General features: G+C 31.6%; 1 protein-coding gene across 3 annotated transcripts in view; it reads left to right on the forward strand.

The window, feature by feature from the left end:
* The window catches only part of cpx (synaptic transmission protein complexin), a 127,911-nt gene that overhangs the window by 14,230 nt on the left and 88,592 nt on the right, over positions 1–25,089 (forward strand). For 2 of the 3 annotated variants that reach the window (XM_013310112.1, XM_013310110.1), the window contains exon 1: positions 22,562–22,663. The exons of the other annotated variant lie outside the window; for it this stretch is intronic. The gene's annotated coding sequence lies outside the window, so the exon portion shown is untranslated. Of the gene's footprint in view, positions 1–22,561; positions 22,664–25,089 lie in introns of those variants that run through there. 3 annotated transcript variants of the gene reach the window in all.

A 25,089-nucleotide genomic window follows, 5' to 3' on the forward strand; every position in this document is an offset into this window, starting at 1 on the left:
AAAAATAAACTGCGTAAACAACTTGTTTCAAACAATTGACAACGTTATTTTTCATATTTTACCAATCCTACTTCTTATTATAAATGCGAATGTTTGGATGGATGGATGGATGTTTGTTTGAAGGTATCTCCAGAACAGCTTAACCGATCTCGCTAAAATTAGACATACAGACAGACAGATGTAGAACATAGTGTGGAAGAGCACATAGGCTACTAATTAAGTTTTTTTTAAATTCCGCGCGGATGGAGTCGCGGGCGACAGTTAGTTTTGTAATACATTTGGAATATCTACAGGTCGTGAAAGATGTTAATCTTGTTTTCTATATTTTTGGTGTTGTTTCAGTGATATCTTTGTTTCCTTTAAGGTATTATTGTATAACGCTTTTTGTATGAAAACAATAGAGTTTTTGTTTGGAGAAATCAACTTTGACTGAAATAATAACCGTAAAAGCTTTTGGCTTTGAGCGATTGAAGTTGATAACTGACGCGGTGTGGGGGGAAGGGGTTGCGGGGTGGAGGGGGTGAGGAGAGGAGTCACGAGGGGAAAGGGGGAGAGGTTACAACTTCCTGCATTAAAAATATTAGATGCGTATCATGCCCTGAGCTATGAAAATATGATGAAAAAAAATATTTTACTGTATGTTTTTTAAAATGAATAAAAATCCAATGAAAAACGTAACGATGTATTTTAAACTAGCCTTTTTTTAAAATCTATTCGCTAATATCCATTAATGAAGACTTTCTCTGCTTTACTAAAATATAAAGTAAAATTTTAGAACATTTTCACGGAAGCTCGTTAGCACCACTAATATTCTCTGACAGCTTTTAAAATTAATTTACTTTAAGTCAATTACGTCACGGTGTCGTGTCGTCGCGCGTCACTTCGGCCGGCGGCAACTCGATTACTGATCAAACCAACATGTAACCCTTTACTATAATATTTTTTAGTAAAATATGTTTACACGTGCAGCTGACACATGTAGACAAAACATATAGCTTTTTGAATAAAGGAGAGAGTATTAGGTATATTTTGTTCAAATGTTTCCGCAGTGAAATTTCAAAGCTGAACGTTTAGAAAAGCGAAATAGTAAAATACTGAGAAACTATTTTTGTTTCTTTGTAAATAATTAAATACAAAAACTAGTGGAGAGATTTGAACAATTTTGTTAACGTTAGAATGCTAGATTAATACTGAACAACTGTCTGTGGTACTCATTGATAATTATGATATTTAATCATTGGCAAAAAACGATTAAACATAATTGTACCGACGAAGATAGGACAAGCCGCTAGTTTTAAAGTATATAGGTCTTTCTCTGTCTGTAATATTTTCTGATACAGTGAACATAATATTCGAAGTTAATAACAGGTAAATCTGTAGTAGTAACGATAAAGGGAATTACATAATGGTAGGAGGTGCGCTCTGCCGGCTCAGTGCTCTGTGTTCGATTGAATGGCGCGGCGCGAAGGAAATGTCAAAATTATACTTCAAAGAAATATTCGCGACGTCTCTTCAATCTCTGCCCTTTCAATACAATGAATGAAGCTTTGACGAGAGGAGACGGTGACGTGAACTGATAAATATTTTTGTTGAATATTATTTATTTCATCTTACTAATATTATAAATGCGAAGTTTAAATGGTTGGATGTTTGTTAGAAGGTATCTCCAGAATGGCTGAATGGATCATGATGAAATTTGATAGAATATAATCTATAAGAACACATAGGCTACTAATTAATTCTTATTTAATTCCGTGCGGACGGAGTCGCGGGCGACAGCTAAATCGAAAAATATTTGTAAGTAAATTTTTATGTGTACACTGTTACTTTAAGCTGTTTAAAAATGTTCAAAGTTAGTAACATATTAAATGTTGTATATTATTTTGATTATTAGCAAATACACGGAGACAGTGCGAAGCAAAGAAATTATTATAATATTTGATATTTCATTAAATTATTGTTACACAAAATCAAGAAGGTCTTAGTGTAAAGATTTCGATTTGGTTAAATGCCGCGGAATTCGCTAAGAGCCTTGTAGTGGTGCTTGCGTTTTTCTAAGACAAAATTGGCGATAAATCTCAGAGACAAAGTGGCCCTCTTCTCCCGTACATCCCCCGCGGGGTGGAGGGGGGGAGGGATGTGGGAGGAGCGGGGCAGGTCTGGCGCTATCTCTCACAACCGCAGAGATAAATTGACTTACACGATAAAAGTTTGAATTGCGTCAGTGACAAATTATACTTTTATATTGCGAAAAAGATTTCTTCAACAAAGCTTTGTTTACATTCATTGAAGTGTTTATTCTTCAGTGGAAACAACTTAATTTATAACTAAAATTATTTGTTTTTACATTTTTATTCAAAAGTGACCATCCTTAACTCATGATTTTTAATAAATTTATTTATTTTTTGCAGGTAAACGCGCTAATCGAGTTGATATACATAGAAAGGTACATTAAAATATCATTTTATGTAATAAAACACTATTTGCATAAACATCCGCAGTCGCAACAAAATTGTAAGATTATTTGAAGTACTTCGTCATAAGTTCAACCCTAACTATCTACAAGAATACTAGTATTACATAATAAACTTAGAAGATTCGATTACAATACATGATACAGATACAGTCTGTAAGTGATAATGAATTAACAAAGTCAATTATTACAATCGCAGCATCCACTCAGTTAATAGAACATCTCGCAGTAATGGTACATTCACACGAGGACAGTACAACAGAACAGTAGCTCAGAGTACTGATTGTTTGAAGGCACAGCGCAGAGACGGAACAATTCTATTACAAATATTCAATAGCAATACTACAATAGCTACTGCTCTACCTAACTGCCCTCGTGTGAAAATAGCGTCGGGTAGAATTTGATTAGAAGAGTGGCGCCGTGCCGCTGTGCCGCCCGCGCCCCGCCGTCCTCTCCCGCAAAGGCTATATTATAATATTAATTTCCGGACTCTGAAAACCTCTCGCACTCATAAAATATCTGCTTGCGGAATATTCGTGGCGCTGATGCTAAGATTATAAGGCCATAATTTACTTTGAAACTTTAAAACTTTGTAAGATTCACGTCAACAAAAATATAATGTCTTTAAAACACCTTAGAGCTTTGAATGGATGTTTTAAAAATGTCATCATTAACCTGCCCTTATCCCTACGGAGGGTGGGCACAATATGTGCTACTCCTCAATACATCTACATCAGTCGCCATTTAAATTGTATCCTTCGATATCTAACAGAACCCTTTGGTAATAATAAACATAACACATAAAAAGTAAGTAGGATTTCGTTGTGCAGTTAAGCGATATCATTTGGCTCATATTCAATAATATAAAACATTTATGACTCGCAATGAAAATTCATTGCTTGCAGCTACTGCACTGTCATTGCTCTCTGAATCTTTATTACAAATATTAAATAGTAATAAAATTTTAATATGAACGTGAAGTGTGTACATCAGGGAAGAATCGATGACATTTCGTACGTGTTCACGAAATTTTAGTACGAACCGATTTGGTAAGAAGCTTTCAGAAGTTTTATTAAAAATATACAGGTGGGGCCAAGGTTTCGTGGCATTTCCAAATTAATATGACTTACTGTCCTTCAAGAAGCGAACCTAACTTTTTAGCCAACTTCAAAAAGAAGGAGGTTATTTTAAGGCCGGTAAAGCATCTGTAGATCCTCCAATGTTACCCATGTCCACTGACGTGGACGATCACTTAAGTGTTCTCGCCGCTCATAGGCCTAACCAAACCAAACGAGACACCGAAATGAATGTCGTACAGAAAGCATCTTATAAAAAAAAGTGTTTTATTTTTTTTAATTCAATTAAACGTAGAGAAACTGAAAACTTGTTAAATAATAGAACTAATAACGGTAAAAGAGATTTAAGAGTTTTCAATGTCTGCAACGATTTTTCGTTGAAAAAGTTGACATGTTTGAATATGTGAGGCGGACAGCGCGCAGTCATCAGGTAAACAAACAATCGAACGGTTCGATGAGTTTCGTTAATTGAACATTTTGAACGCGCGCGAATTAAATTCCAGAACAAATTAACGTGTCAGTAATTCTGTCAGATTACATCGATAATAACTGAAATGTTTATTCGTAAAAAGAGGAATTAAAATTGTGCTTTTTCACAAAGAAGTATTATCATTAACTACAGAATGATACATCATTGTTCTATAGATATCAGAGCCATCTAGTGATATTTGACGGATATTTTTTAACTTATTAGCGCCAAAACTATAAAAGCTTATTTTCAGATAATTAGTAGATAATATATATGATAATATTAAATCTAACGAAAGCGGTTTTTCTGTTTGTAAACCAAGTTAATGAAGAGAAAATAATTGTTTCTTTACTATTCTTAGACGGAACTTTTAGTTGAAATGCATTTTACAAAGTCGTATAAATGAATCAAGTGTCGCCACCTGTCGGCGACACGTTTAAATGCAGTTAAGAACTTTGTATCGCTTCATTCCCTTCGCTCGCTGCCTTCCTGTTAATTACTACACTTGACTTTCCGATGAACAATAAAAGACAGACTTAATTAAGATTTCTATTTCTAAGAGAGAGAAGTTACTGTAAAAGATTCTTTTGTCATTTAACTTTATTTCTATTTGTTAAACTCGTAATTTGTAACTTCGGGCAATCATGTTCATAATATGTTTTTTTTTATTTTACATACCAATTACAATGGAATATGATTTGACGCAAAAGTTACCTAGCTCGGAAACTTATCATTCATACGTATTAAATATGTATAATATTCTTATGAGGTTCTATGTACGTTTTTAAATTCAATTGGGAAGCGAAATTAAATCTTTGGATGTATATTTTTCTGTCGATCTCTCAAGGTCATTATAGTTTCTCAAATGTCCATGCAAACTTGAGTCATAAATCCTATGTCCTAAGACGGTAAATTGCTTGAATAATGAAAATTAATAATAATCTTAATCTCTATTTACATCAGTCAGCCTTTTATGTATATACATAGGAATCATTTTCGTATATTTTGATAGAAAACAAATGAAGTCGAATGTACATTGTTTAAGCTTCAATTCCAAGTAGCGCTTTGTGATCAATCGTTGTCAATATTTGCGATCTCCGCCCAGTCTCGGGTACTCTGTCTCCGGTCTCGCGCCTCCGGTCTCTCGTCTCCGGTCTCGAGTCAGAGCGCGCCTTACTGTCTCTAAAGCCGATAAGGCAATTGTGTTGGCCCAAGTTTATTTGTTTCTTCGTCTGAGACTTTCAATAGACTCTTTGTTTGACAAAATATCATTTGACTTTATAAAGGCCTTTAATTTTGATTCAAAAAGGATGATTCATTTTGATTTCTTTTTATTATTTTTACTCCGTTGATGTAAAATATATCCTAGTAAGGAGAAACATATTAGATAATCAATTTGATTACAACAATTTTACCGTAAATTTCCACTGCCACGACACTCGTACGAAAGCATAATGTCATCTCTCTCATTCCTTGTGAAAAAACAGAGACAACGATATTTTTGACATGACTGCTTTGGCAAGTAAAATGACATAATTTGTTTTACTGGAATCCCGCTAATAAATCACGATTGTTTGTTATTCCAAAGTATACATAAAGCACGTTGTACATTGCACTCTAACTATGGTGGCTGCATGCTCAATAGTAATTAAAGCGCGTAATGCAACGCTGCGTGTTAATTACACCGCTTTGTTGAACTCGCCGGACATTCGTTTAGTTGACGGTTCAAAGTAACTCGTTATTGCATATTAAATGTATAAATTTATATGATACTTAAGTATTAATTACAACAATGAAATAAACTGACGAAATGAGCAAAAAATTTTAAACTAAGCAATCGACGGAAGTCGCAAGCTTTGCGGTAACGAAATATAATTGTGATAGTGATGGAAATTTATTTATTGATAGAATTGTTTATTTTATTATTTGTAAGTTACAAACAATAATTCTTATAGATAATTTAAAAAATATTTTTTAGGTTTTCATTAAATAAAAACCGGCAAACATAGTATCTTTAGTAATTACTATTAGTAGTAGCCAGTAGGGGTAACGACCCCCAGACCTAGTCTAGATTATCAGCTGCCTTTATATTATATTAACTAAGAAACTTAACTAGATTGCATAATTGAAAATTACCAGTTAAATTGTCAACCATCACGCATTGTGTCATCGTGGTTGACTGTAACCTAATCACCCCCAAACTTTAGTAGACTAGTTAGCAATATATATGTATAGGAGCCCACCACGACTATAGTTAAATTTAATTATAATGTATACACGAAACTTTAACTACTTAAAAAACATTTCTTTTATGTGATGACGAAGTTTCCACTTTTTTGATATTAATTAAGCTACGATTACGAGCTCGTTAATTGACGTCGCTTAATTAACTTTTTTATACTTTTAAAATTAATAATTATGTTATGATATTTTCTATTCAAATGACATCTATTTCTTTTTTGAAACGTTAATTACTGGTTAGTAAATTGTTATACTTAATTTCAGATACAAAAATATTTACAAAGGTCTGTCGCAAACAATTTCAAAATAAATTAAATTTTAATATGAAAAAGGACAATAATCAAACAAAGGATTTTCCCAAGTCTTATTTAAACATAGACGAAGGTTTTTTAAATGAAAGGCCAACTTATTACTGTCCTATAGCTATAGCTCGCGAATCCTCTGGCGAGAAATTAAAAAAACGTGATAAGTAGCATGTGTTCTTCTAGACTATGTTCTACATCTATGCCAAATTTCAGTAAGATCCATTAAGCGGTTTGAAGACATCATGTAACAAACAACCATCCGTCTGAACATTCGCATTTTGCTAAATTGTTAGATACAAAAATTAAAGTATAAAAATACTTGAAATTCATTAATTTCAATGAAGATAGTGCGAGATACTTTTGATTACAAATTGTCAGAGTTTTAAGCGAATAAAAAAGTAGTAGCAGTAGGGTCGTTGTGACGTCAGCAAAGGTCTCTCTGAATATTAAAATCATCCACAAAATACAAAGCCTACAAATTACTTTTCTTTTATTTCTCTCGCAAATGTAATTCTATTCTGTAGATATTAAATAAGTAATACAATAAAATAAAATACGTATTTTCTGATTAAATGAATTGATGTACAAGATCATTCATAACTTTTCTCAACATAACATTAATATTATATCGTACGATATTTGAGCAAAATTATTATATATTTATCTTACTACTAATATTATAAATGTGAATGTTTGGATGGATGGAAGAATACATAGGCATACTCAATATTTTTTTTTCATACTTTGCGGATGGAGTCGCGTGCGATAGCTAATTTATTTCACAATATGATGAAACAAATAATTTTATGTAGCTACAAGATGATGATAACTTTGTATTAAACTATTATTTGAGTAACAAAGGGTGAGAGGTTTCATGAGAATTCTATACATTTTAAAGTCTACAAGCGAAAACAGCCGGTCCGGACCACATAGATACTGTCCTACTGACCGTTGTACTGCCTTTGTGATGGACTACGGTTTAATATAACGTACACGTTGTTACTCTATATCACACTGAGAGTGCTTTGTAGTTTGCTTATTATATTTAGTAATGAATTTGATGCATTAAATTATTGTTTAACAGTTTAGGTGACAGTGACGTGAATATTAATAATGTTTCAGTAATGACTTTTAGTATTTACATAAATCAATAATTAAAAAATTTGCTTCATTATTATTGAAAACGGTTCACTCTTTCTTTTCATTGCATTCTCTAAAGAACTTTTCTAGTTTATTTTTTAATAACTAAATCAATGTCAATAGCTTCTTTTGAAATTGATTTAATTACAACATTTAGAGGCATTTAATTGCTACTAGTATGACATTTTAGTCAAGGTTTCTCAAACTAAACGGTGAAGGAAAACATCATATGTGTGAAGTCAACCCGCGCTGAGTCAGCGTGGACTATGGCCTACCTTACCTCCTCTGTTTGTCTGTCTCCTACCTTAGGGTAGGCTCCGAGCTCCCGAGGGGACGTATAGTGAGCTGATGGTGGAATGTAATAGTGAAAATGTTAGAAACATAGTACAATGAAAGAGGACAGAAGGAATGTGCTAATTAATTGCATAATTTGTTGTGAGGCAGCTCGTGTATTCAATATGATTAATATCCGCAACTGGGCGGCGTCGTGTTGCGCTGCAAACTGCAATTTGATCACACAATAACTTACAATAAATATTTTTCACATTAATATTTCAATTATTTTCCAAGTGATTTTGATTTCTTTTTTGTTTTCAAATTTCAAATAACTTCTGTACTCGTATATAAGTATTTTACTAATTACATGAATTATAAATTTAAAAATGTGGCATCTAATAACGACTCATCAAATTTACACAATCATTTTGTATTGTTTTATAATTAAAATAATATTTACAATATTTGTTAGAAAAAGGTTATTTTATTTTCAGACGACGAGATCAGACCCTTTTGTGCGTTCCCTTATTGAGAGAAGTGGTCGACGTGGAGACGACAGTTCTAAACAAATAACATTATTTCTGAAAACCCTTTTCATTTTGAGAAAGGCTTAATATTACTACTTTCATTTTTTGTATTGTATTTCATATGAAGACAAAAAATCTAATATTACAATGTCCTTTATTCAGCTTTTTGTTACTAGAAAAAAAGGTAGGGAAAATGTCCCCTTTCTGTGTGGCTCCTCCTCCGTTGAAGAAGAAACGGATCTACAAATGCGGATTTTCACATACGGGTTTTTCGCAACTTTAGCAAATTTCTTGGCCGTTTGTTTCTTTGTCATCTTATAAATATTAAAATAAATAAATTATAAGAAATGTAAAATATAAATAAATAGTTTTTTTTTAATTTAAAGTAAAACTTTTTTAGCTTATCATGATTTTGATAAACTTTACATTTAAATTTCTTTGAAGAATTAACTTGGTAAATATTTTAACTTTTTAAAATAGTAATTCTTGCCGTGTTTATACATCATAAGGTAATAATTGTGCAGTCAGCTGTTGTGTCGGGGAGACGTGCAGCGCCATCTCTTGAAATATTCATGAAGCAATACTGTTTGAGACGCAGCGATCGTTTTCTGTTTTATTTTCTTTTACACGTAACTTTTGTATACAACTTGTTATACTCAAAGTCAATTTAATTCTTGAATAATCAAGTTTTACGTTATTGGAATATGAAACTGGTAAATGAAATTTTAAATTTGTTTTATTCATGAAGAAAATTAATTCTAAGTTAATACAGGATTTGCTTTAAGCTAGATTTTAGAACTTTTTTTTAATTTAAAGTGTAATTAAAATTATTCATAAATTTACCATATTTGTATATTCTCCTGTGAAATGTAAAAATACTTGAGAGTAAAAACATTAATTGCTTGCACAGATACAAAGTACAAATTGAACTCTAAAAATTTAGCAACATTTTTGTTCATTATTCTGATTAAGATAATTTTTTTAATTCTTTCTAATACAGTACGATCGTTTTATGTTTTCCCGTGTTCTAAAATTGTAAATCTAAGCTGTAAAAATGTTATTCAACGTTACGTGATTGTTAGTAAAACTTTTCTTACACTTGTATTGAGAAGAAACAGAAAGAAATAACAACGCTTTTATATGCGAAGGATAACTTCGTGGCTCCGAGGATTTATTGTTTTCAATTTTTGCTTTTCAGTGCTTTCAAAATCTGAATATATAAGCTAAGAAAACTGTATATTAAGTTAATATAAAACTACAATTTTATCACTTTCTAATATAATATCATAATGCACAAGCTGTCACCCGTGACTATGTACGCGCGGAATTAAAAAAAACTTAATTATTCGCCTTAGTGTTCTTCCAGACTGTGTTCTACATCTATGCCAAATTTCTCCAAGGTCCACGAAGATTTTCTGGAGATACCTTTTAACAAACATTGATTCATTCATCACAACATCCGCATTTATAATATTAGTAAGAAGTAAGATAGTTGAAGAAGTTTACTTCGTCGTAATTTCGGTAATACATGCTTTGAATTTCACAATACAACCAGGTCAACTAGTCATAGCAACAACATATATATGTAGTGAAGAGCTCTCACGTCGACAGCCTTGATATTCGCTAGCGGCGAAGCGAATTTAATTCATCGAATGTACGCGTGACATTTAAAATCACCGGAGCGCGATGACCGCACATTTTAGGATGTCGGCTGAATTTCAGCACAATTATCCGGACGTCGAACGAGCACGAACCCACACCGCCACGCTACAAATGTAGCCGGTCATCGGAGTGATAGCTGCCCCATCTACAACTTGATGAGATTTTACAAAATCTTACCCAGGCGATTGGTTTTTCATTCAATTGCTGATAGGAGTGGATTTTTCTGTTGCTTCATATAGTGCTTGGGGTTTTCCTAATAGTCACGAGTTGTATTATTTAAAAATCGAATATAATTAAAAAAAATATGTTAATAACATCAACTGTTTTGTTATAATTTAAGTATTAACTTATGTAGTGGTGTGAAGAAATTTGTTTTTTTTTGTAAATAAGCAATATGATATTCATATCCAAGTTAAGCTTGCGGCAGGTGAATATGAAACGAAACGGGACGAAAGTAACAAATGGAAATAAGTTTGCTATCACATTTAAATATACTTAAATATGTATTTACTTTTATATTTAAAGTAATACTTATGTACTGCTTTTATCATTAAATTTCTTAACATACCATTTTGTATGTGTGTGTGACTGGGATTGGGGTGTTTCACATTAACTACCGTTAGATGTCGCTACCAGCCAGGAGGTTATTACTTACTTTTTATAAATAATAAAAAAAAAGCTATGTACATTAACAATATCAACCTGATTGACTCACAATACACTGTAGAGGGAAAAACGGATAGAAAAGACTCAATCATACTGTACGGAACAATAACCTCTCTTTCATGCTATAATAAATAATATTTAATTTTAATAAAATGTATCAAAGTTATAATGAAATATTACAGATCACGTTTTGGTAAATACATCGTGTATTTGATATTAACAGATTGAGTGACTTGTATCATTGTGCGGCAAATTCCTGCCGCCCCGCCCCCCCAGCCCCACCTCGCCCACGGGGGAGATGAGGTGAGGGCGGGGGGGGGGCGCAGTGCATCGCTGTGATATATTACGTGTCTTGTTCAGATGATCGAACGAGAGTAAATAAAAACAGACATGCATTTTGTAACGGATCTGATCGTGCTAAATAAAATCTGGATATTATTTTTTTTTAAATATAAGATTGTAATATTTGTAATTATTGGGGTAAAGTCTACGCCGTAGATTATATAGTAATGTTATGGAATATTATGTGTATTATCTAAAGTATATGTCAGATATACATATAGTGAATATGACAGAGTTATTTAAATAATGTTGTAACGCGAGGTACATATGTAGCAGTGCTGGCTGGGCCATAAATAGTGTCGGCAGTACGCGGGTCCGCGGGGACCACAGATATAAGTTATCATAAACCGTCAGACGTGACACGAATGCGCAATAAATTTGCTTGTTAAAATGTTTTATTGTACTTTTTACAACTCACTTTAAACAATTCAAGAGCGCTCCGGACAAATTTATGTAATCATCGTTTGATCTACAGTTCATTTTTCACTGGAAATAAAACAAACGATTTGTTTATTTTGTTGACTGTACTGAATAATATTCTTGTCTGGCAATATATGACATTCCGGGAAATAATATGGGTCATATTACTTTTTACAATTGAAAATTGGTCTTATTATTGAGGTACTAGACATCACAATGGGTGTACCAACCAGTCAAATGTTCAGGTAATAATTATGTTTAGGAATTATATAATTTTGGTTAGATGAAACACTAGCTAGAAGATATTTCTTGTTAACTATGAAATACGAGTACTTGTTACAAAAGATTTATCGCGCAGACTTATGTACGTCCGGAAATTGATCGTTTATTCAAATATGGGAAGAGATAGGATTTCTCATATCCGCACTCTGCTTTCATCCGCACTCTGCTTTCAAACTTGCTGAAAAACGATCCGTTATTTATGAGGATTCATCTTGCTGAACATGTACAGCATTTTAGAAAGTTTTTCAAACTGAAATGTTGCACGCTTAGATAACTAAGAGTTCCTTAATACTCTGTACGAAATGTGGTTATTTCTTAAGAGTTTTAAAACTAAAATAAATATTAAAATTAATTAGTTTGTATAAAATATTTTTGCAGATATTTTAGCTTTGCCTTTTGGTATATTAAATAGTATTTTTCAGTTAAGTTTTCAGTAATTACGTTGGTAGGATTATCTGTGACCCTCTTTGTCCTCACTCTTTGTGCTTTTGACAGTTCTGCGCCGTTTCTTATCTTAATTGTCTATGGTTTAAATATTAAATATATACAATTGTAGATACAAAAACAATTTTTCGTTTCTGTTTTTTTTTTCAAAGATGACAATATGTTTCTAAACATGTGATCTACAGTAGAAAATTTTTTTTTTTTACGTTTTTTAAGCTAGCGCTTGACCACGATCCCACCTGGTGAAGTAGAGATTTGGTCGAAAGATGGTACGCGCTAGCTTAGTAAGTGCCTATTCACTCTACAGAAGTCTCTAATTCACTCTAAATCGAGTTTAAAGGACATTTTATAAAGACCACCAAATTCTAAACAAGCATTTAATGATATGATTTTATTAAAGCGGACTTGTGACATGTCTTCTTTAATTAAAAATAAAAACCAGTATAAAAGTTGTTTGCAAATGTTGAAAAGAATTTAAAATAAGCACAGAGCCGCGCCCTAATAATTATCCAGACGAGTTGCGTCGTTTTCTTATAAAAGAAAATAACGTTCAAGATAATAACTGCGCATCTAAATATAGAAGAATAGAAACGTTTCTCTTTTTTAAATATTAACACATTTTTTTGTCAGGTAACTAATATTTCTTGTACGTTTATTACAACAAATCTATGCTCTATGTTTGTACTAAGATATAGTTTACGACACCACTCTGAATAGTTCGAACCCCCGACCACGTGATCGGATATCCGTATCCTTAACCATTAAGCTAAAAGCCCTGCATTTAAATAACGAATAAACATGTCTTTACAGTTTTTAATAAAATTACATTTCCGTAGAATGTAAGTAGTATTTATTTTTTTATCTGCACTAATATTATAAAGCGGAAGAGTTTGTTTGTTCGTTTGTTTGTTTATTTAAACGCGCTAATCTCAGGAACTACTGGTCCGATTTGCAAAAATTCTTTTTTGTTGGATAGTACATTTATAGAAGAAGGCTTTATGCTATATAGCATTATGCTTCGACCAATATTTTTTTTAATTCCGCGCGGACGGAGTCGCGAGCGACAGCTATGTTTTGGATATCTAGATGGATATTTTGGGATACACGCGTCAAATCCACAAAACGTATTGACAAGAGAGCATGACGATCTTTATCGCCATATATTTTTATAATTCTTTGACCCTATCAAGGACATGCAAAGTTGTGTACAACAGTTAGTTATTATGAAAAGCAATTATAATACTTTGTTTATGTTATTATAATCAGTAAACATAATTGTTTAAGTATTCATTTTGCTGCAATTAAAATAAAAAAACCCTCCACATTCCCGACTTCATTTCGTGTTCAGCAAACATTACACAACAAACGGCTCTAAGTGAAGTGCTGTCGACGTTTGAAAGTAACATTTACTCGCTTTAGTTAAGGTATAATTTTGAATGGCCTATGCAGGAAATTAAAATTTATTCAATGTTATTTTATGATCTAACTTTAAAATTTATTAACTTTTCTAATAATTTGTAAATGATTTCAAATTTATATCAAAAAGCGAATGTTTTGGCTTCAATAAAAGAAACACAAGAGTGTTGCCGTACTAAGTCCAAACTACACTAAGTGTCTCTCTTAGCGCTCAATAACGATTGAGTTAGGCAGTAGGAAACAATAATTTATACGAGTTAATGCGTTTTGTGTTGCATAGATCAAAGATTAGACAAAGTTATAATTGCGAAAATATCAAGGACTTTAATCACCATATTGTTTCACTACGTCATCGTTAAACAAATCTGTCTACGTACAGTAGAACTATATATTTATGTTAATATATACTCGGCGTAGATCTGTGTAATCCTACCTTAATATACTGCGCGCAGTAACACCGCGAATAAAGACCAATCTCTTTAATGGCTTTTGCATGACAATGAGTGTACGTATATTTAATGCCTATAAATTTATCACTCTTTTCATAAATTAAATTAAAACAAACGTTCAATATAATTGTAAGATACTTTACGATAATGCAGTCCTACCTTTAAGTATTTACTTTTATTAAGAAACCATAGAACTGCTTGGAAATCTGGAACGTGCGACTGTCATTTGTTTTGCTAGGAAAATACTTCTAATTATAAAAATGTAATTGTTCAGCTGCAAAGCGTTACTGTCTTCTACAACTTTTTGTTATTTATATATCTACCAGTTTATCGACTACAAAAATTAAGTCTGTAATTTTGGAAAGAGTTATAAAAGAAAAAGAAAATATCATCATAATAAAAAGATAACTTTTATCATATATCTAGACGTAATATCTTAAAGTAAATGTGTTCATAAGCTTAAAGTGTGAGAGTATATGTAACACTGTAATCCCAGCGGGTAATGCGAGTAAACCTTAATCCCACTCAGTTCAATCCACGCGTCATAATCTTTATTTAGCGAAGCTTGTCTCTGCCTCCTGTTTATGCTAATGTATCATAAATATTCCACACTTAATATCACTTTGAAAGCTTTTCTTTTTCCACATAAAAGTAGCGAGAACATTATCTAGTGTTAGTTTTGTGTTAATATCGAAAATTTATCCAAATTATTTTATTTTATTACTTTCTATTCAGCCACGATCACTTTAACTCATCTATGTACATATACAGTCTAGGACGTTTATTTCCTATCCAGGCAAATAACGCTCCCAATGCAATTAGGTAAAAGAATTGCTAAAACAATATACATAAGTGATAAATTGTAGCTCTTATTGATTTAGTGGGAAGTAAATTTAACTCTTTAATTATCCATTTATTTGCTGATAGAATAAAGATCTTAATATCATCTTGAATATTAAGAATAATTGCTTATTTAAGTATTTGTTAAAAGTAAAAATAATAACAGTATCAAAATGAATTATTATAAAGGAAACAAAAACAACACAACGCAATCTGAACGCATAAATAATATAAACGTCTCCGCTTTGTGTAACAGATTCGATAAATAAACGCGAGCCGACGTAGTTTTTAATTATGCAAATCTTTGCCTCTGAAGTTTTTGTGCCGGCTCCGTGTTAAGCATTCCTTGTGTCTACATATTTGAACGAGGGAGAGTTTTATGATAATACTGTTTTCGACGCAATGTTTTATATAATACCTCAGACTTATAAATATACTTACTTTGGTGTTAAAATATTATTTCACGTGTATTTACTTTCTTTAAGAATTTATAGAGATTCTTCGATAGAATTTGCTAATTTAATTGAGTTTTATTATATCCAGATTTGTTTCTTATACAATTAAAACTATTTTTTGTATATGTAACCTAATTATTTAATATAAGAAATTAATAAAATATAGAATAGATATATTGATTAATTTTTATATCACCGTAAATTGCTATTATTGTAAACTGTATTTGGCAACATTTAAATACAAAATATAAAGTTTTATTTAACGTGTTAATTATCTGTAGACCTTCATACGCGAGGATATTTGAGTACAGTTGTTGACAACTCAGATATTGTGTGACAGTAATTAGCAAAAGCGAAAGTTATACAGACAGTGTCAAAGCCGGAGTAAAGACTGCTGTAAAATTTGTCGCGGCGGGACCTCTCTTAAATTTTGTTCAAACCGCACTTGAAATAAGCCTGTATTTCTTTATAAATGAGAGGCGTGAATTGTTTCCCACAGTTTAATCTACAATAAACAAAATTATTTTATGAATGATTATACATCGAGATGCAAATATTAAATTTAGTGTTTCCCTTTCCTTGTCTTTTGTCCCGTTTTCCTCGCTTAGTGGATCTGGAATTTATTTTTGTTTCTTTTAATAAAAAGGCATTTTTATTGTATTTAATTTATAAACATCTCTGAAGGACGTACGCTAGATGTATATAAGCTTTTTACTTTTACAAGCGCACATAGTTGTAACATGAAATCGTTTTATTGCGGCCGCTAAGGTTTTATTTGTGGCGCTCTACGTACGGAGGCTACAAACAGACGATTAAGTTCGCGTATTATCCTATATATGTATATAAAAGTAAATGTTTCTTCAGCAAATGACACGGAGTTTATTTTGTGTAATGTATGAACATGTTACGAACGCGGGACTAAAAGGTTTTATTCGTTGTTACATTTGTGTGGTAACTGTAAAAGTTATTGTCTACAAAAATAAAATATATTGCTTGCGAGAAAATTTACTTAAGTTTTTTCGGTTTAATAATCTAACAAAACTTATAAGTAACGTCTTATTAAAGAAGCTTCAATTTTATTCCATTGAAAATGAAGCATTTTTATTTAAATCGCAGTTTTTTTAATTCTGTTTCGAGGTCGATTTTAGTATTTCATTTTCTTGAAAACTATGGCTTTATGTATATATTTTATTACCATGGTTTTGAAACAAAATAAAGTTTACAAGAAATGATATTTATTTCTTGTTTTGAAGATTGTTTTTTCATAAATGTCATATTTGGATAAACTTGCTGTCAACTGTGACCCGCATCTGTTATTCATTTTTATTTTATTCACAATCCCATTCTAACCAGGAGCTGTAGACATTGACAGGTAATTGTGACGTGTTGAAAGATGTTAGGGAAAGTTTCCACTGCCAAAAGACTTGTACAAAATCATAGTTCCTTTAAAAAGAATTATGAAAGATATATATTTCTCGGAAACTCAACGTAACTGTTTGCTTTTTGCGTATGTATGTTTATAAGATATTCAAGCTTTTTTTATATTATAAGGTAGCAAACGAACCGGACAATCCTTGTAACAGATGTAATATAATAACATGGTAAATTTATGAGTTTCTTCTGTAATTTTCAGTATTAATTGGCAAAGTTTAATTAAACTTAATACTTAAACTTTTACTTCTATCTGGTGCGACTTGTTACTTAACACTTAGTTACAAACTTTACGTAGTTTTCACCTATGTTTTCCAACTACTAACTTCATTTTAATTTGTGCACGATAGTTATTTTACAAGTTTAGTTCTCATAATAATATTGTTATATATTCTCAAGTTAATTAGTAAAAATAACGGTATTTTAAATTATATTGCACAAATAAATAGAATCTAAATTTCGTATCACAGTTTTGTAATAAAACTCACAAGTATGTTCGGGCAGTGGCAAGTGGTAATCACTTGACAATTTCAAAGTTAATTTAGGTGACACAGTTTCCGGTAGAGGGCAGTATAATTATGCGACTGCAACTGGCGCCCATCTCATTTCCTCTCTCGTAGCGCGAACTACACCGTAGCACTACGAGGGCGACGCCCGCTACACGAAATTTGACTAAAGATTATTTAATTCAAACTTTTTCTATTTGTATGTGTTAAAGAGATACAATTTAACTTTGTAGCTTTAATTAAGTTAATGTTAGTTATTAAAAGCATTCAAATTATATTATACAATGCATACAGGCAATATTATATTGTGTTCATGTTACTCATGTTAAGTTACTTTAATATTAGTATAATCGAGAATAAATTTTTTTAAATATCAAATGTATTTCTACGATCATGTATTCATGTATAAATAAATTAGGTACTCACATTTTTCTTGTTGCCAAATTTTATTTCTCAAGAAGTTTAAGGAAGACGTAACAAGGAACAAGACAGCAAATAAATTTCGTAACAGCGGATAAAATGACAAGCTTCATAAAAAACGTAACAACTGAAATTGTGTCCTGAAATAAAACCTTGTCGTAGCAATTATGAATAAACGTGTTCTAATTTTATATTGAATGAGCGAGGCTCGTTTTCAAATTATGTTTACTTATTTCTTACTTTAGTTTCAAAGTGAAAATGACACTGACATGACAACAACACGGTCTGACTGAAATCTTTACAAATTGTGAGTTTATTTAATTTTGAATACACTGTTTTTGGTATAACGACTCCTTAAGTTAACTTTAATGTTTGTCAGTAATTTTCATGAATGTAAGATACTTAGTATTATATTATATTATGTAATATTCTTAACACTGTCTTATTTTATTAAATAAAATCATCTTTATAAATAAGTTTGAAAAATAAAGATTACATGTGTTTTTTTTTCTAAATATAGTAAATAATGTAAGTTAAAGCTACTTACTTATAAAGTCTTTTATTAAAGTAACACAAATAGAGAACGTAACAATATTTGAAGCTGCATTTCATTGTACGTATTTCCGCTTATTGTAGTTTACAATACACTGAATAGAATACAAAGGCGAGTTATTTTAGATATTTCATAGAAGCGTATTCATTAAAGTTTCGAGGCGAGTTTGCATACACTGAACTATCTGCAACACTAAACAGCCAATCTATTGTTACACGTTGAGTTCAGATAGCACGCCGCTACAAGGTTACACTCGGATTTGTATCAGTTACAAGGATTTATAGTTAAAATTTATTAGTCGGTTTGTTCAGATTAATTTACATTTACCTATATAAGCTTACTCTACGTGTCTATACCGTTTGCAATTAAAACTAACGAAGTAACTAAAATTAACAAATCTAGCAATTATTTTAAACTAAACTTAGCTATAATTAAGAGGTATCTTATCAATTTATAAAAACAAAGTTTTATATTAAATCCATGAAATCTACCTTATAATCTGATTATCTGTCGCCTGCGACTCTGTCCGGCCGGAATAAAAAAATCAATTAGTACCCTGTATGTGTGAACATGCCTATGTTCTACATTTATGCCAAATTTCAGCGAGAACCATGCAGCCGTTCCGGAGATGCTAACAAACATCCATCCATCAGTCTATACATTCGCATTTGTAATAATAGTAATATTAATATACAATTTCCTTTCTGGTATTTGTTTGTATAGGAAGACAAAACTTCTTTACATCATTGACGCATTCAATTACTTGGTAGAGAGGGCTCTATACCCATAATGGTTTTGGCAGAGAGCTTACATAAAAACAATTCGTTAACTAGAATGAGGCAGTTACCCTAATGTTATATCCCTTACGTTCGCTTCTCGCTATACCTTGTCCACTTAAAATGTATAAACGTCGGTTTTAATGTTTAAAAATGCAAATATTCTGTATCAGCGTATGCCCGCCCTTGTGCGAACTTTTTCAAGCTTAATGTGCAAAATCTCCGCTCGCCAGATCCCACCTCCACCCACCTAACGCAATTAATGTCCAAACTTGTAAATGTTACGCTCTAGCTCTACACTCTAGAAAATGAAAAAAGTTAAGTTTTTAAATAAACATAGCTAAATACTAGCTTAGTTATTTAACAAGTATAGCTTCGATTCATTAGATTTTCTATCAAATTGTTTCTTAATACTATTAAAGGTTTATAATGTCTTTTATCTTTGAGGAAATAAAGATTATTTCTATTATAACCCCTTTTGCTACATAGTTTCTTAATTGAAGTTGTAAATATATTGTAAAATGTCTAAAATTAAAAATGTAAAAAAATTCTTCAGCAATCTAATTGTCTTATAATATTGTGACGTAAGTGAAAACATGTTAAAATACTTTCAGGACGTGATCAATACAAACAGAGCTCCGAGGGCGACCGGCCGGCGCCTTGTCGCTGCGACATGACCTTATTGCTCACTACTCAACCTTGTCTTCACACGCCTACACAAGTATTAAGAATATTAAGTCTACATATAGAGCGTTACTAGTATAACCACCACTTTTGTGTCTTTCTCCTCATTTTTTCTCTCTAAGTGACTGACAAGTTCAATCGTCGATTTCGTCGTCGTTTGTTAATAGCCTTTTGATAAAGACGCTCCAATTATTAAGTATGTCGGGTAATTGTCACCTTCACATACAAATTGTAAATATATTCAGCATTTAATAAAATAGCTAGATAGAATTGAAAACGAAATGAAATTAATACATCTGCTTGTAAAAAAAGCAGTAAAAGTATATGATCAGATATATTTTATAACCTCAAATGACATGAGCAAAAATAAAGCGCACATAGCTTTACAAATTAAAAAGCCACGCTGATATTAAAAACGTAATCCTAACCTCATTTCTTATATTTTCAATACACACGAGCTAAATTACGCTATGTCCTTTATTAATCCCTTCACGGGTCTGGAATTATCTCCAATCCTTTGCCTAATTTCGCCGCAATTTCCGAATTTATGACGCCGCGGGACAGATAAGACGCTGTGAAAAGGCTTTTAAATGTCTTCGTTACAAAGTCTTTTAAAAGATTTTTAGTAAGAATGAATTTTAAAACATTACTCTTGAAGTGAAAAAAAGACTCTTATCATGAATTATTGTTGTATTCCATTATAATTTTACTTATTTATTTTTTCATTTAATTTAGAGAAATTTTGCGAAAACATTAAAAAAAGAACGTTCTATCCTAAACAACATATTCAAATATACAAAAATCAAAAACGTGCTAAAAGATATAAAATGTTTAAAAATTAACAGAGTCTGTTTGAATTAGAATTAAATAATTCTGTTTACTAACACGAAAAAAATGGACAATTCTCGATGAAGGCTTGTCAAATATTTTTACGAAGCCTTCCGCGATACAAAATTTAAATGAATTAACGTCCCGAGTCCGGACCCTACTCACTGCGTCATGTCGTCGTGTCAAAAGTTATTTGGACCCTTCCTCGCTCAGATGCAAACTGACACTTTAACATACACATATTTGTATGATAGATAGGAGACGTGGAATTTACTTACAAAATTACTACAACTAGTAGACACCCGTGACTTTGTCCCCGTGAATTTCTAAAACCATAATTTTTGTATCATAACAAAATATTTATTGCAACCACCTCATAATATTATATAAAAACTGGACTATATTTTGAATGTCTTATTAAAAGTCATTAAATATTTTGATAAGATAAATAAATAATTAAAATTTGAAAATGTAAAATTATTTTAAATACAATTAAGTTTATAAAATAAAAATTATTGTTGCGAGGTGTGTGAACTCACTGTGACACACAAACACAATGAGTGTTCGTGTGTTCGTGTGTATGTAATGAGAGAGTTGAGTCTAGCGGTCACCATCGCTGTCGGGGTAAACTGGGTCACACGCTTCACTGCACCATAATATATAGTGTTTTGTACCATGAAAAACTTAAAAAAAAGTATTATTTTTAAGTTTCCACGAGATATAATAACAGAGCAGGAACTGGTTTGTTGTTTTATTACGGTTTTTTTATTTGTTGCGGAATTAATTTATAATAGTGTGGTGTCTGGTCCAGTGTTGCCGCAGCACTGGAAAGAGTATAGTTAAGTTCAACGGTAGCGAGTGAGTTGAGTGCAGTGAGGCAGCGCTGCGTTAACTAGAGATCCTGGAGCCCTCGTCGTCGCACTAGAAGATAGCCAAGCATTTGCGTAAAATGCTTGGCTATCTTCTAGTGCGATGAATAAAAAAAGAAACCATCACTAACTTTAAAGAATTCGAAAAGCAATTTATTGTAAACGACACCCAAGGATCGTGCAATGTCGATCTCAAAAATAAAACTAATTCCCGAAACGATGTAGCAACGATTGCAATCGGGATCAGACAGTTTCATCCTCGTCCGCCATTTTGTAAATCGATTCTTGGCAAATGGCGAGCGGGCCAATTGAATTCGGCAAACATTCGCCTCAATCACTAAAAGCTATGTAAAAATTTTATTTCATATAAAGTAAATATTCAATACCTTTTATATTGCACTGAAATGCCAAACAACACATCGCACGCTCACAAACATACTTGTAATTAATGTGTTTTTGCAGGGAAGTAAAAAATAGTTAAATAGTTAATAGGCCAATTCTAGTCCGCTTTCTCTACCAACTATTTTCCACTGACTGAAATAGGATGTGAATTTGTTGGTTGAGGGGAGATAATTAAAAAATAAATATTCGTTTTGTATATCCTCACTTCTTTTTACCTTAATCTTTAAACCTTTTTTTTTTAAACCGTAACCTTCTAGATTATTATAGAGTCTACTGTTTCTATATAGATTACCAAATAAGAAAACAAAACCTTACCAATATTGAAAATGCGAATATTTACATGGATCTTGAATTTGGTATAGACGGAGAACTTAGTCTGGTAGTCTGGAGGAATTCGTAGGCTACTAATTAAGTATTTTAATACCGCGCGGACGGAGTCGCGACCGACAGCAATTCATAAAATAAGTTTTTGCTAGGTCAATGACACTTGTCTTAAATTGAATGATTTGTTAGGTTATGTAGAGCGCTATCTTGCTCGCACGCGGTTGAACAATATTCAATGACGTCACGTCACGTCAACGTCAGTTGAGTTGAGTCAGTGAGCGCGCGGCGTGCGAGAGAGATACACGTTGTTTACTTGTTTTTCGCGAATTTATTTTATCATAGTGTTATCTATTGACTATTCTAGTGATTATAATACACCTGTTTACGGTATGTTGCCCTGTTTATAGTTGTCTGATGTTTTACAGTGTTATAATGCGTTTTACACAAATAAATAGATTTTGCAATGCAATGTACTTTAACATTACACGTATGATTACAATACAAATGAAAACATTCGTCAGAACTACAATAATGTATTTCACTTATTTTTGTTTGCATTCAACAAGAAATGTTTACGTAAAATGACCTTGGTTTTATGTAATCTATAAATATAATTAACGAGAGTATATAAATGCGCTTCTGAAAGTAAAGTTTTAATGTATTGTGTTTATGGTAAACAGGAAAATAACTTTTGAATTAATGTTACTTTTTTTTGTTTATAAATTATAATACCTATAACAAAGTATATAAACAAGCATTTATTTAGGGAACTAATCATATTTTATCTAATAACAAAAGTTATTTGTGTTGTGTTCAATTTAATATTAACATATTATATAATACGTACATTTACATGGAATTCCAATTAGATTGTACATACAATTGTGGTTATAAACATTTTAGTTATGTGAACATTAAATTAATAATGTTTTATATACTATCGTGTGTGTATATTTGAAAGTATGTGTTACATAAAGGATATTATATTAAAACGCCTTGTAAACAACTTTCTTGCTCCATTTCACTTGGATTCAGCGACCTTTAACAAAGACTAAAAATACACACATTAGTAGTCACGATTTCGTGTTTTTATGGAACGTGTTTTCTATATGTTGAGTCGAGTCTTTCATAGATGGCATTGAAATAAACCAAAGTATTTATTAATCGAGACTGCTGTACAAAAATATAGTTAACCCAGCTGTTTCAAAGAATATGAGCAAGATGGCAATATATTGTACAGTACTGGCCCAGGAATATTTTTTAATAAAGTTAGCTGTCGCCCGCGACTCCGTATGCGCGGAATTAAAAGAATCATAATAAGTAACTTATGTTCTTCTAGACCATGTTCTACATCTATGCCAAATTTAATGAAGATTCGTTGAGCCCATGTAGAGATACTTTCAAAGAAACATCCATCCATCCAAACAAATGGATTTATAATTGAAAGAAGTAAGATAGTAAGATTGAATGTAATTTGAGCTTGAATGAGCATTTTGACCTTGTCTGCACATCATAACAGTAATTGGAACTTGAACAAGCAAATATTACTATAGCATATATATATATTGTATGATACATCTGTGTATGTTGTTATCACATGTTATCTAGTATTGATAGCACAATGAGTCACTGAGTAATGTACTAGTTGTAAATCACAGGCTCCACTCTCTGATAGACAATCTATTAGATTAGTATCGATTTATTGTTCTAATGCCCTAATTAATTCAATACTAAATGTATGTATATGTGTTTATGTATTCCATATCCATTCATTTAACGATTGGATAGTTATCTTACTTCTTACTTATTTACAATATAAACTACAAGTTTTTTTAATTCTGCCCGGTCGGTGTCGCGGGCGATAGCTAGTGGTTAAGAATTGAGATAAGATTAGACAAAATTAAAACAAGATACATTTGGAGCACGTGGGAAATATGTAAATTCAGTTTATTGTTTTTTTACTTTAAATTACTCAGAAACTAAATATCTTAAAGTACTGGCATAAGTAACTTGAATATCAAAAACTTAGCTTAAATCGATCCTATGATCTGCAGTTGTCTGGCGCGCTTCCAACCGCTGTGTCATTAGGGACTCTTATCGTACAGGCCCTAAAGACTTGGCGCTTATGAATTTTTATCTTAAAACTTAATAACTTACTTTCAAACCAACTTGATGCCTCTCTCGCTTTTTTTTGGATTAAATTATAAGTTTTGAATTAGTTAAGTTAAGTTAAGAATTTAATTTGGTTCTTTTATAAACAGATTATAACTACAAGAGACTATCCTTATTTTCCAATATAATTTTGTGTTATTTGATTTAATTTGCATTAAATTTAATATATAGTAAATGGCAGCATTTATATTTTTATGCGAGAAGTAGTGCTTTTATTAAAAGACGTTGTACGTAAATGCTTGCAAAAAGTTTATATCAAGAAAGAAATTTTAAAATAAAACGTAACTCAGACGGGGAATATAAAATGGCTGCATCATAGTTTAAATTACTGTAATGTGCATTTAAAAACTCATTTTACGATTTATGTCACAACTTTGTTGCTAAGAGATTTAATGTAGTTCGTATAAGAAAAAGAAAGTCTGATACTGCAGAAGATGGTGCGGGTGTGCAACATTTTTTTGCTCGAGTTAAACCTTCAAGATAAATATCAATAAAAAATGATATCGGTTTATTATTTACTGATCTCATTGAACGCAAAATACTCGATTGATTATTACTAAATGAGCCTGGGGAGTAAGTGTATTTTACATTTATTATTTACAAATCTAAATTTAATTATTTTTAAGAAATTTACACTAAGG

Source organism: Papilio xuthus, unplaced genomic scaffold (genome assembly GCF_000836235.2).
Source record: "Papilio xuthus unplaced genomic scaffold, Pxut_1.1 DF827756.1, whole genome shotgun sequence".
Lineage (NCBI taxonomy): Eukaryota > Metazoa > Arthropoda > Insecta > Lepidoptera > Papilionidae > Papilio > Papilio xuthus.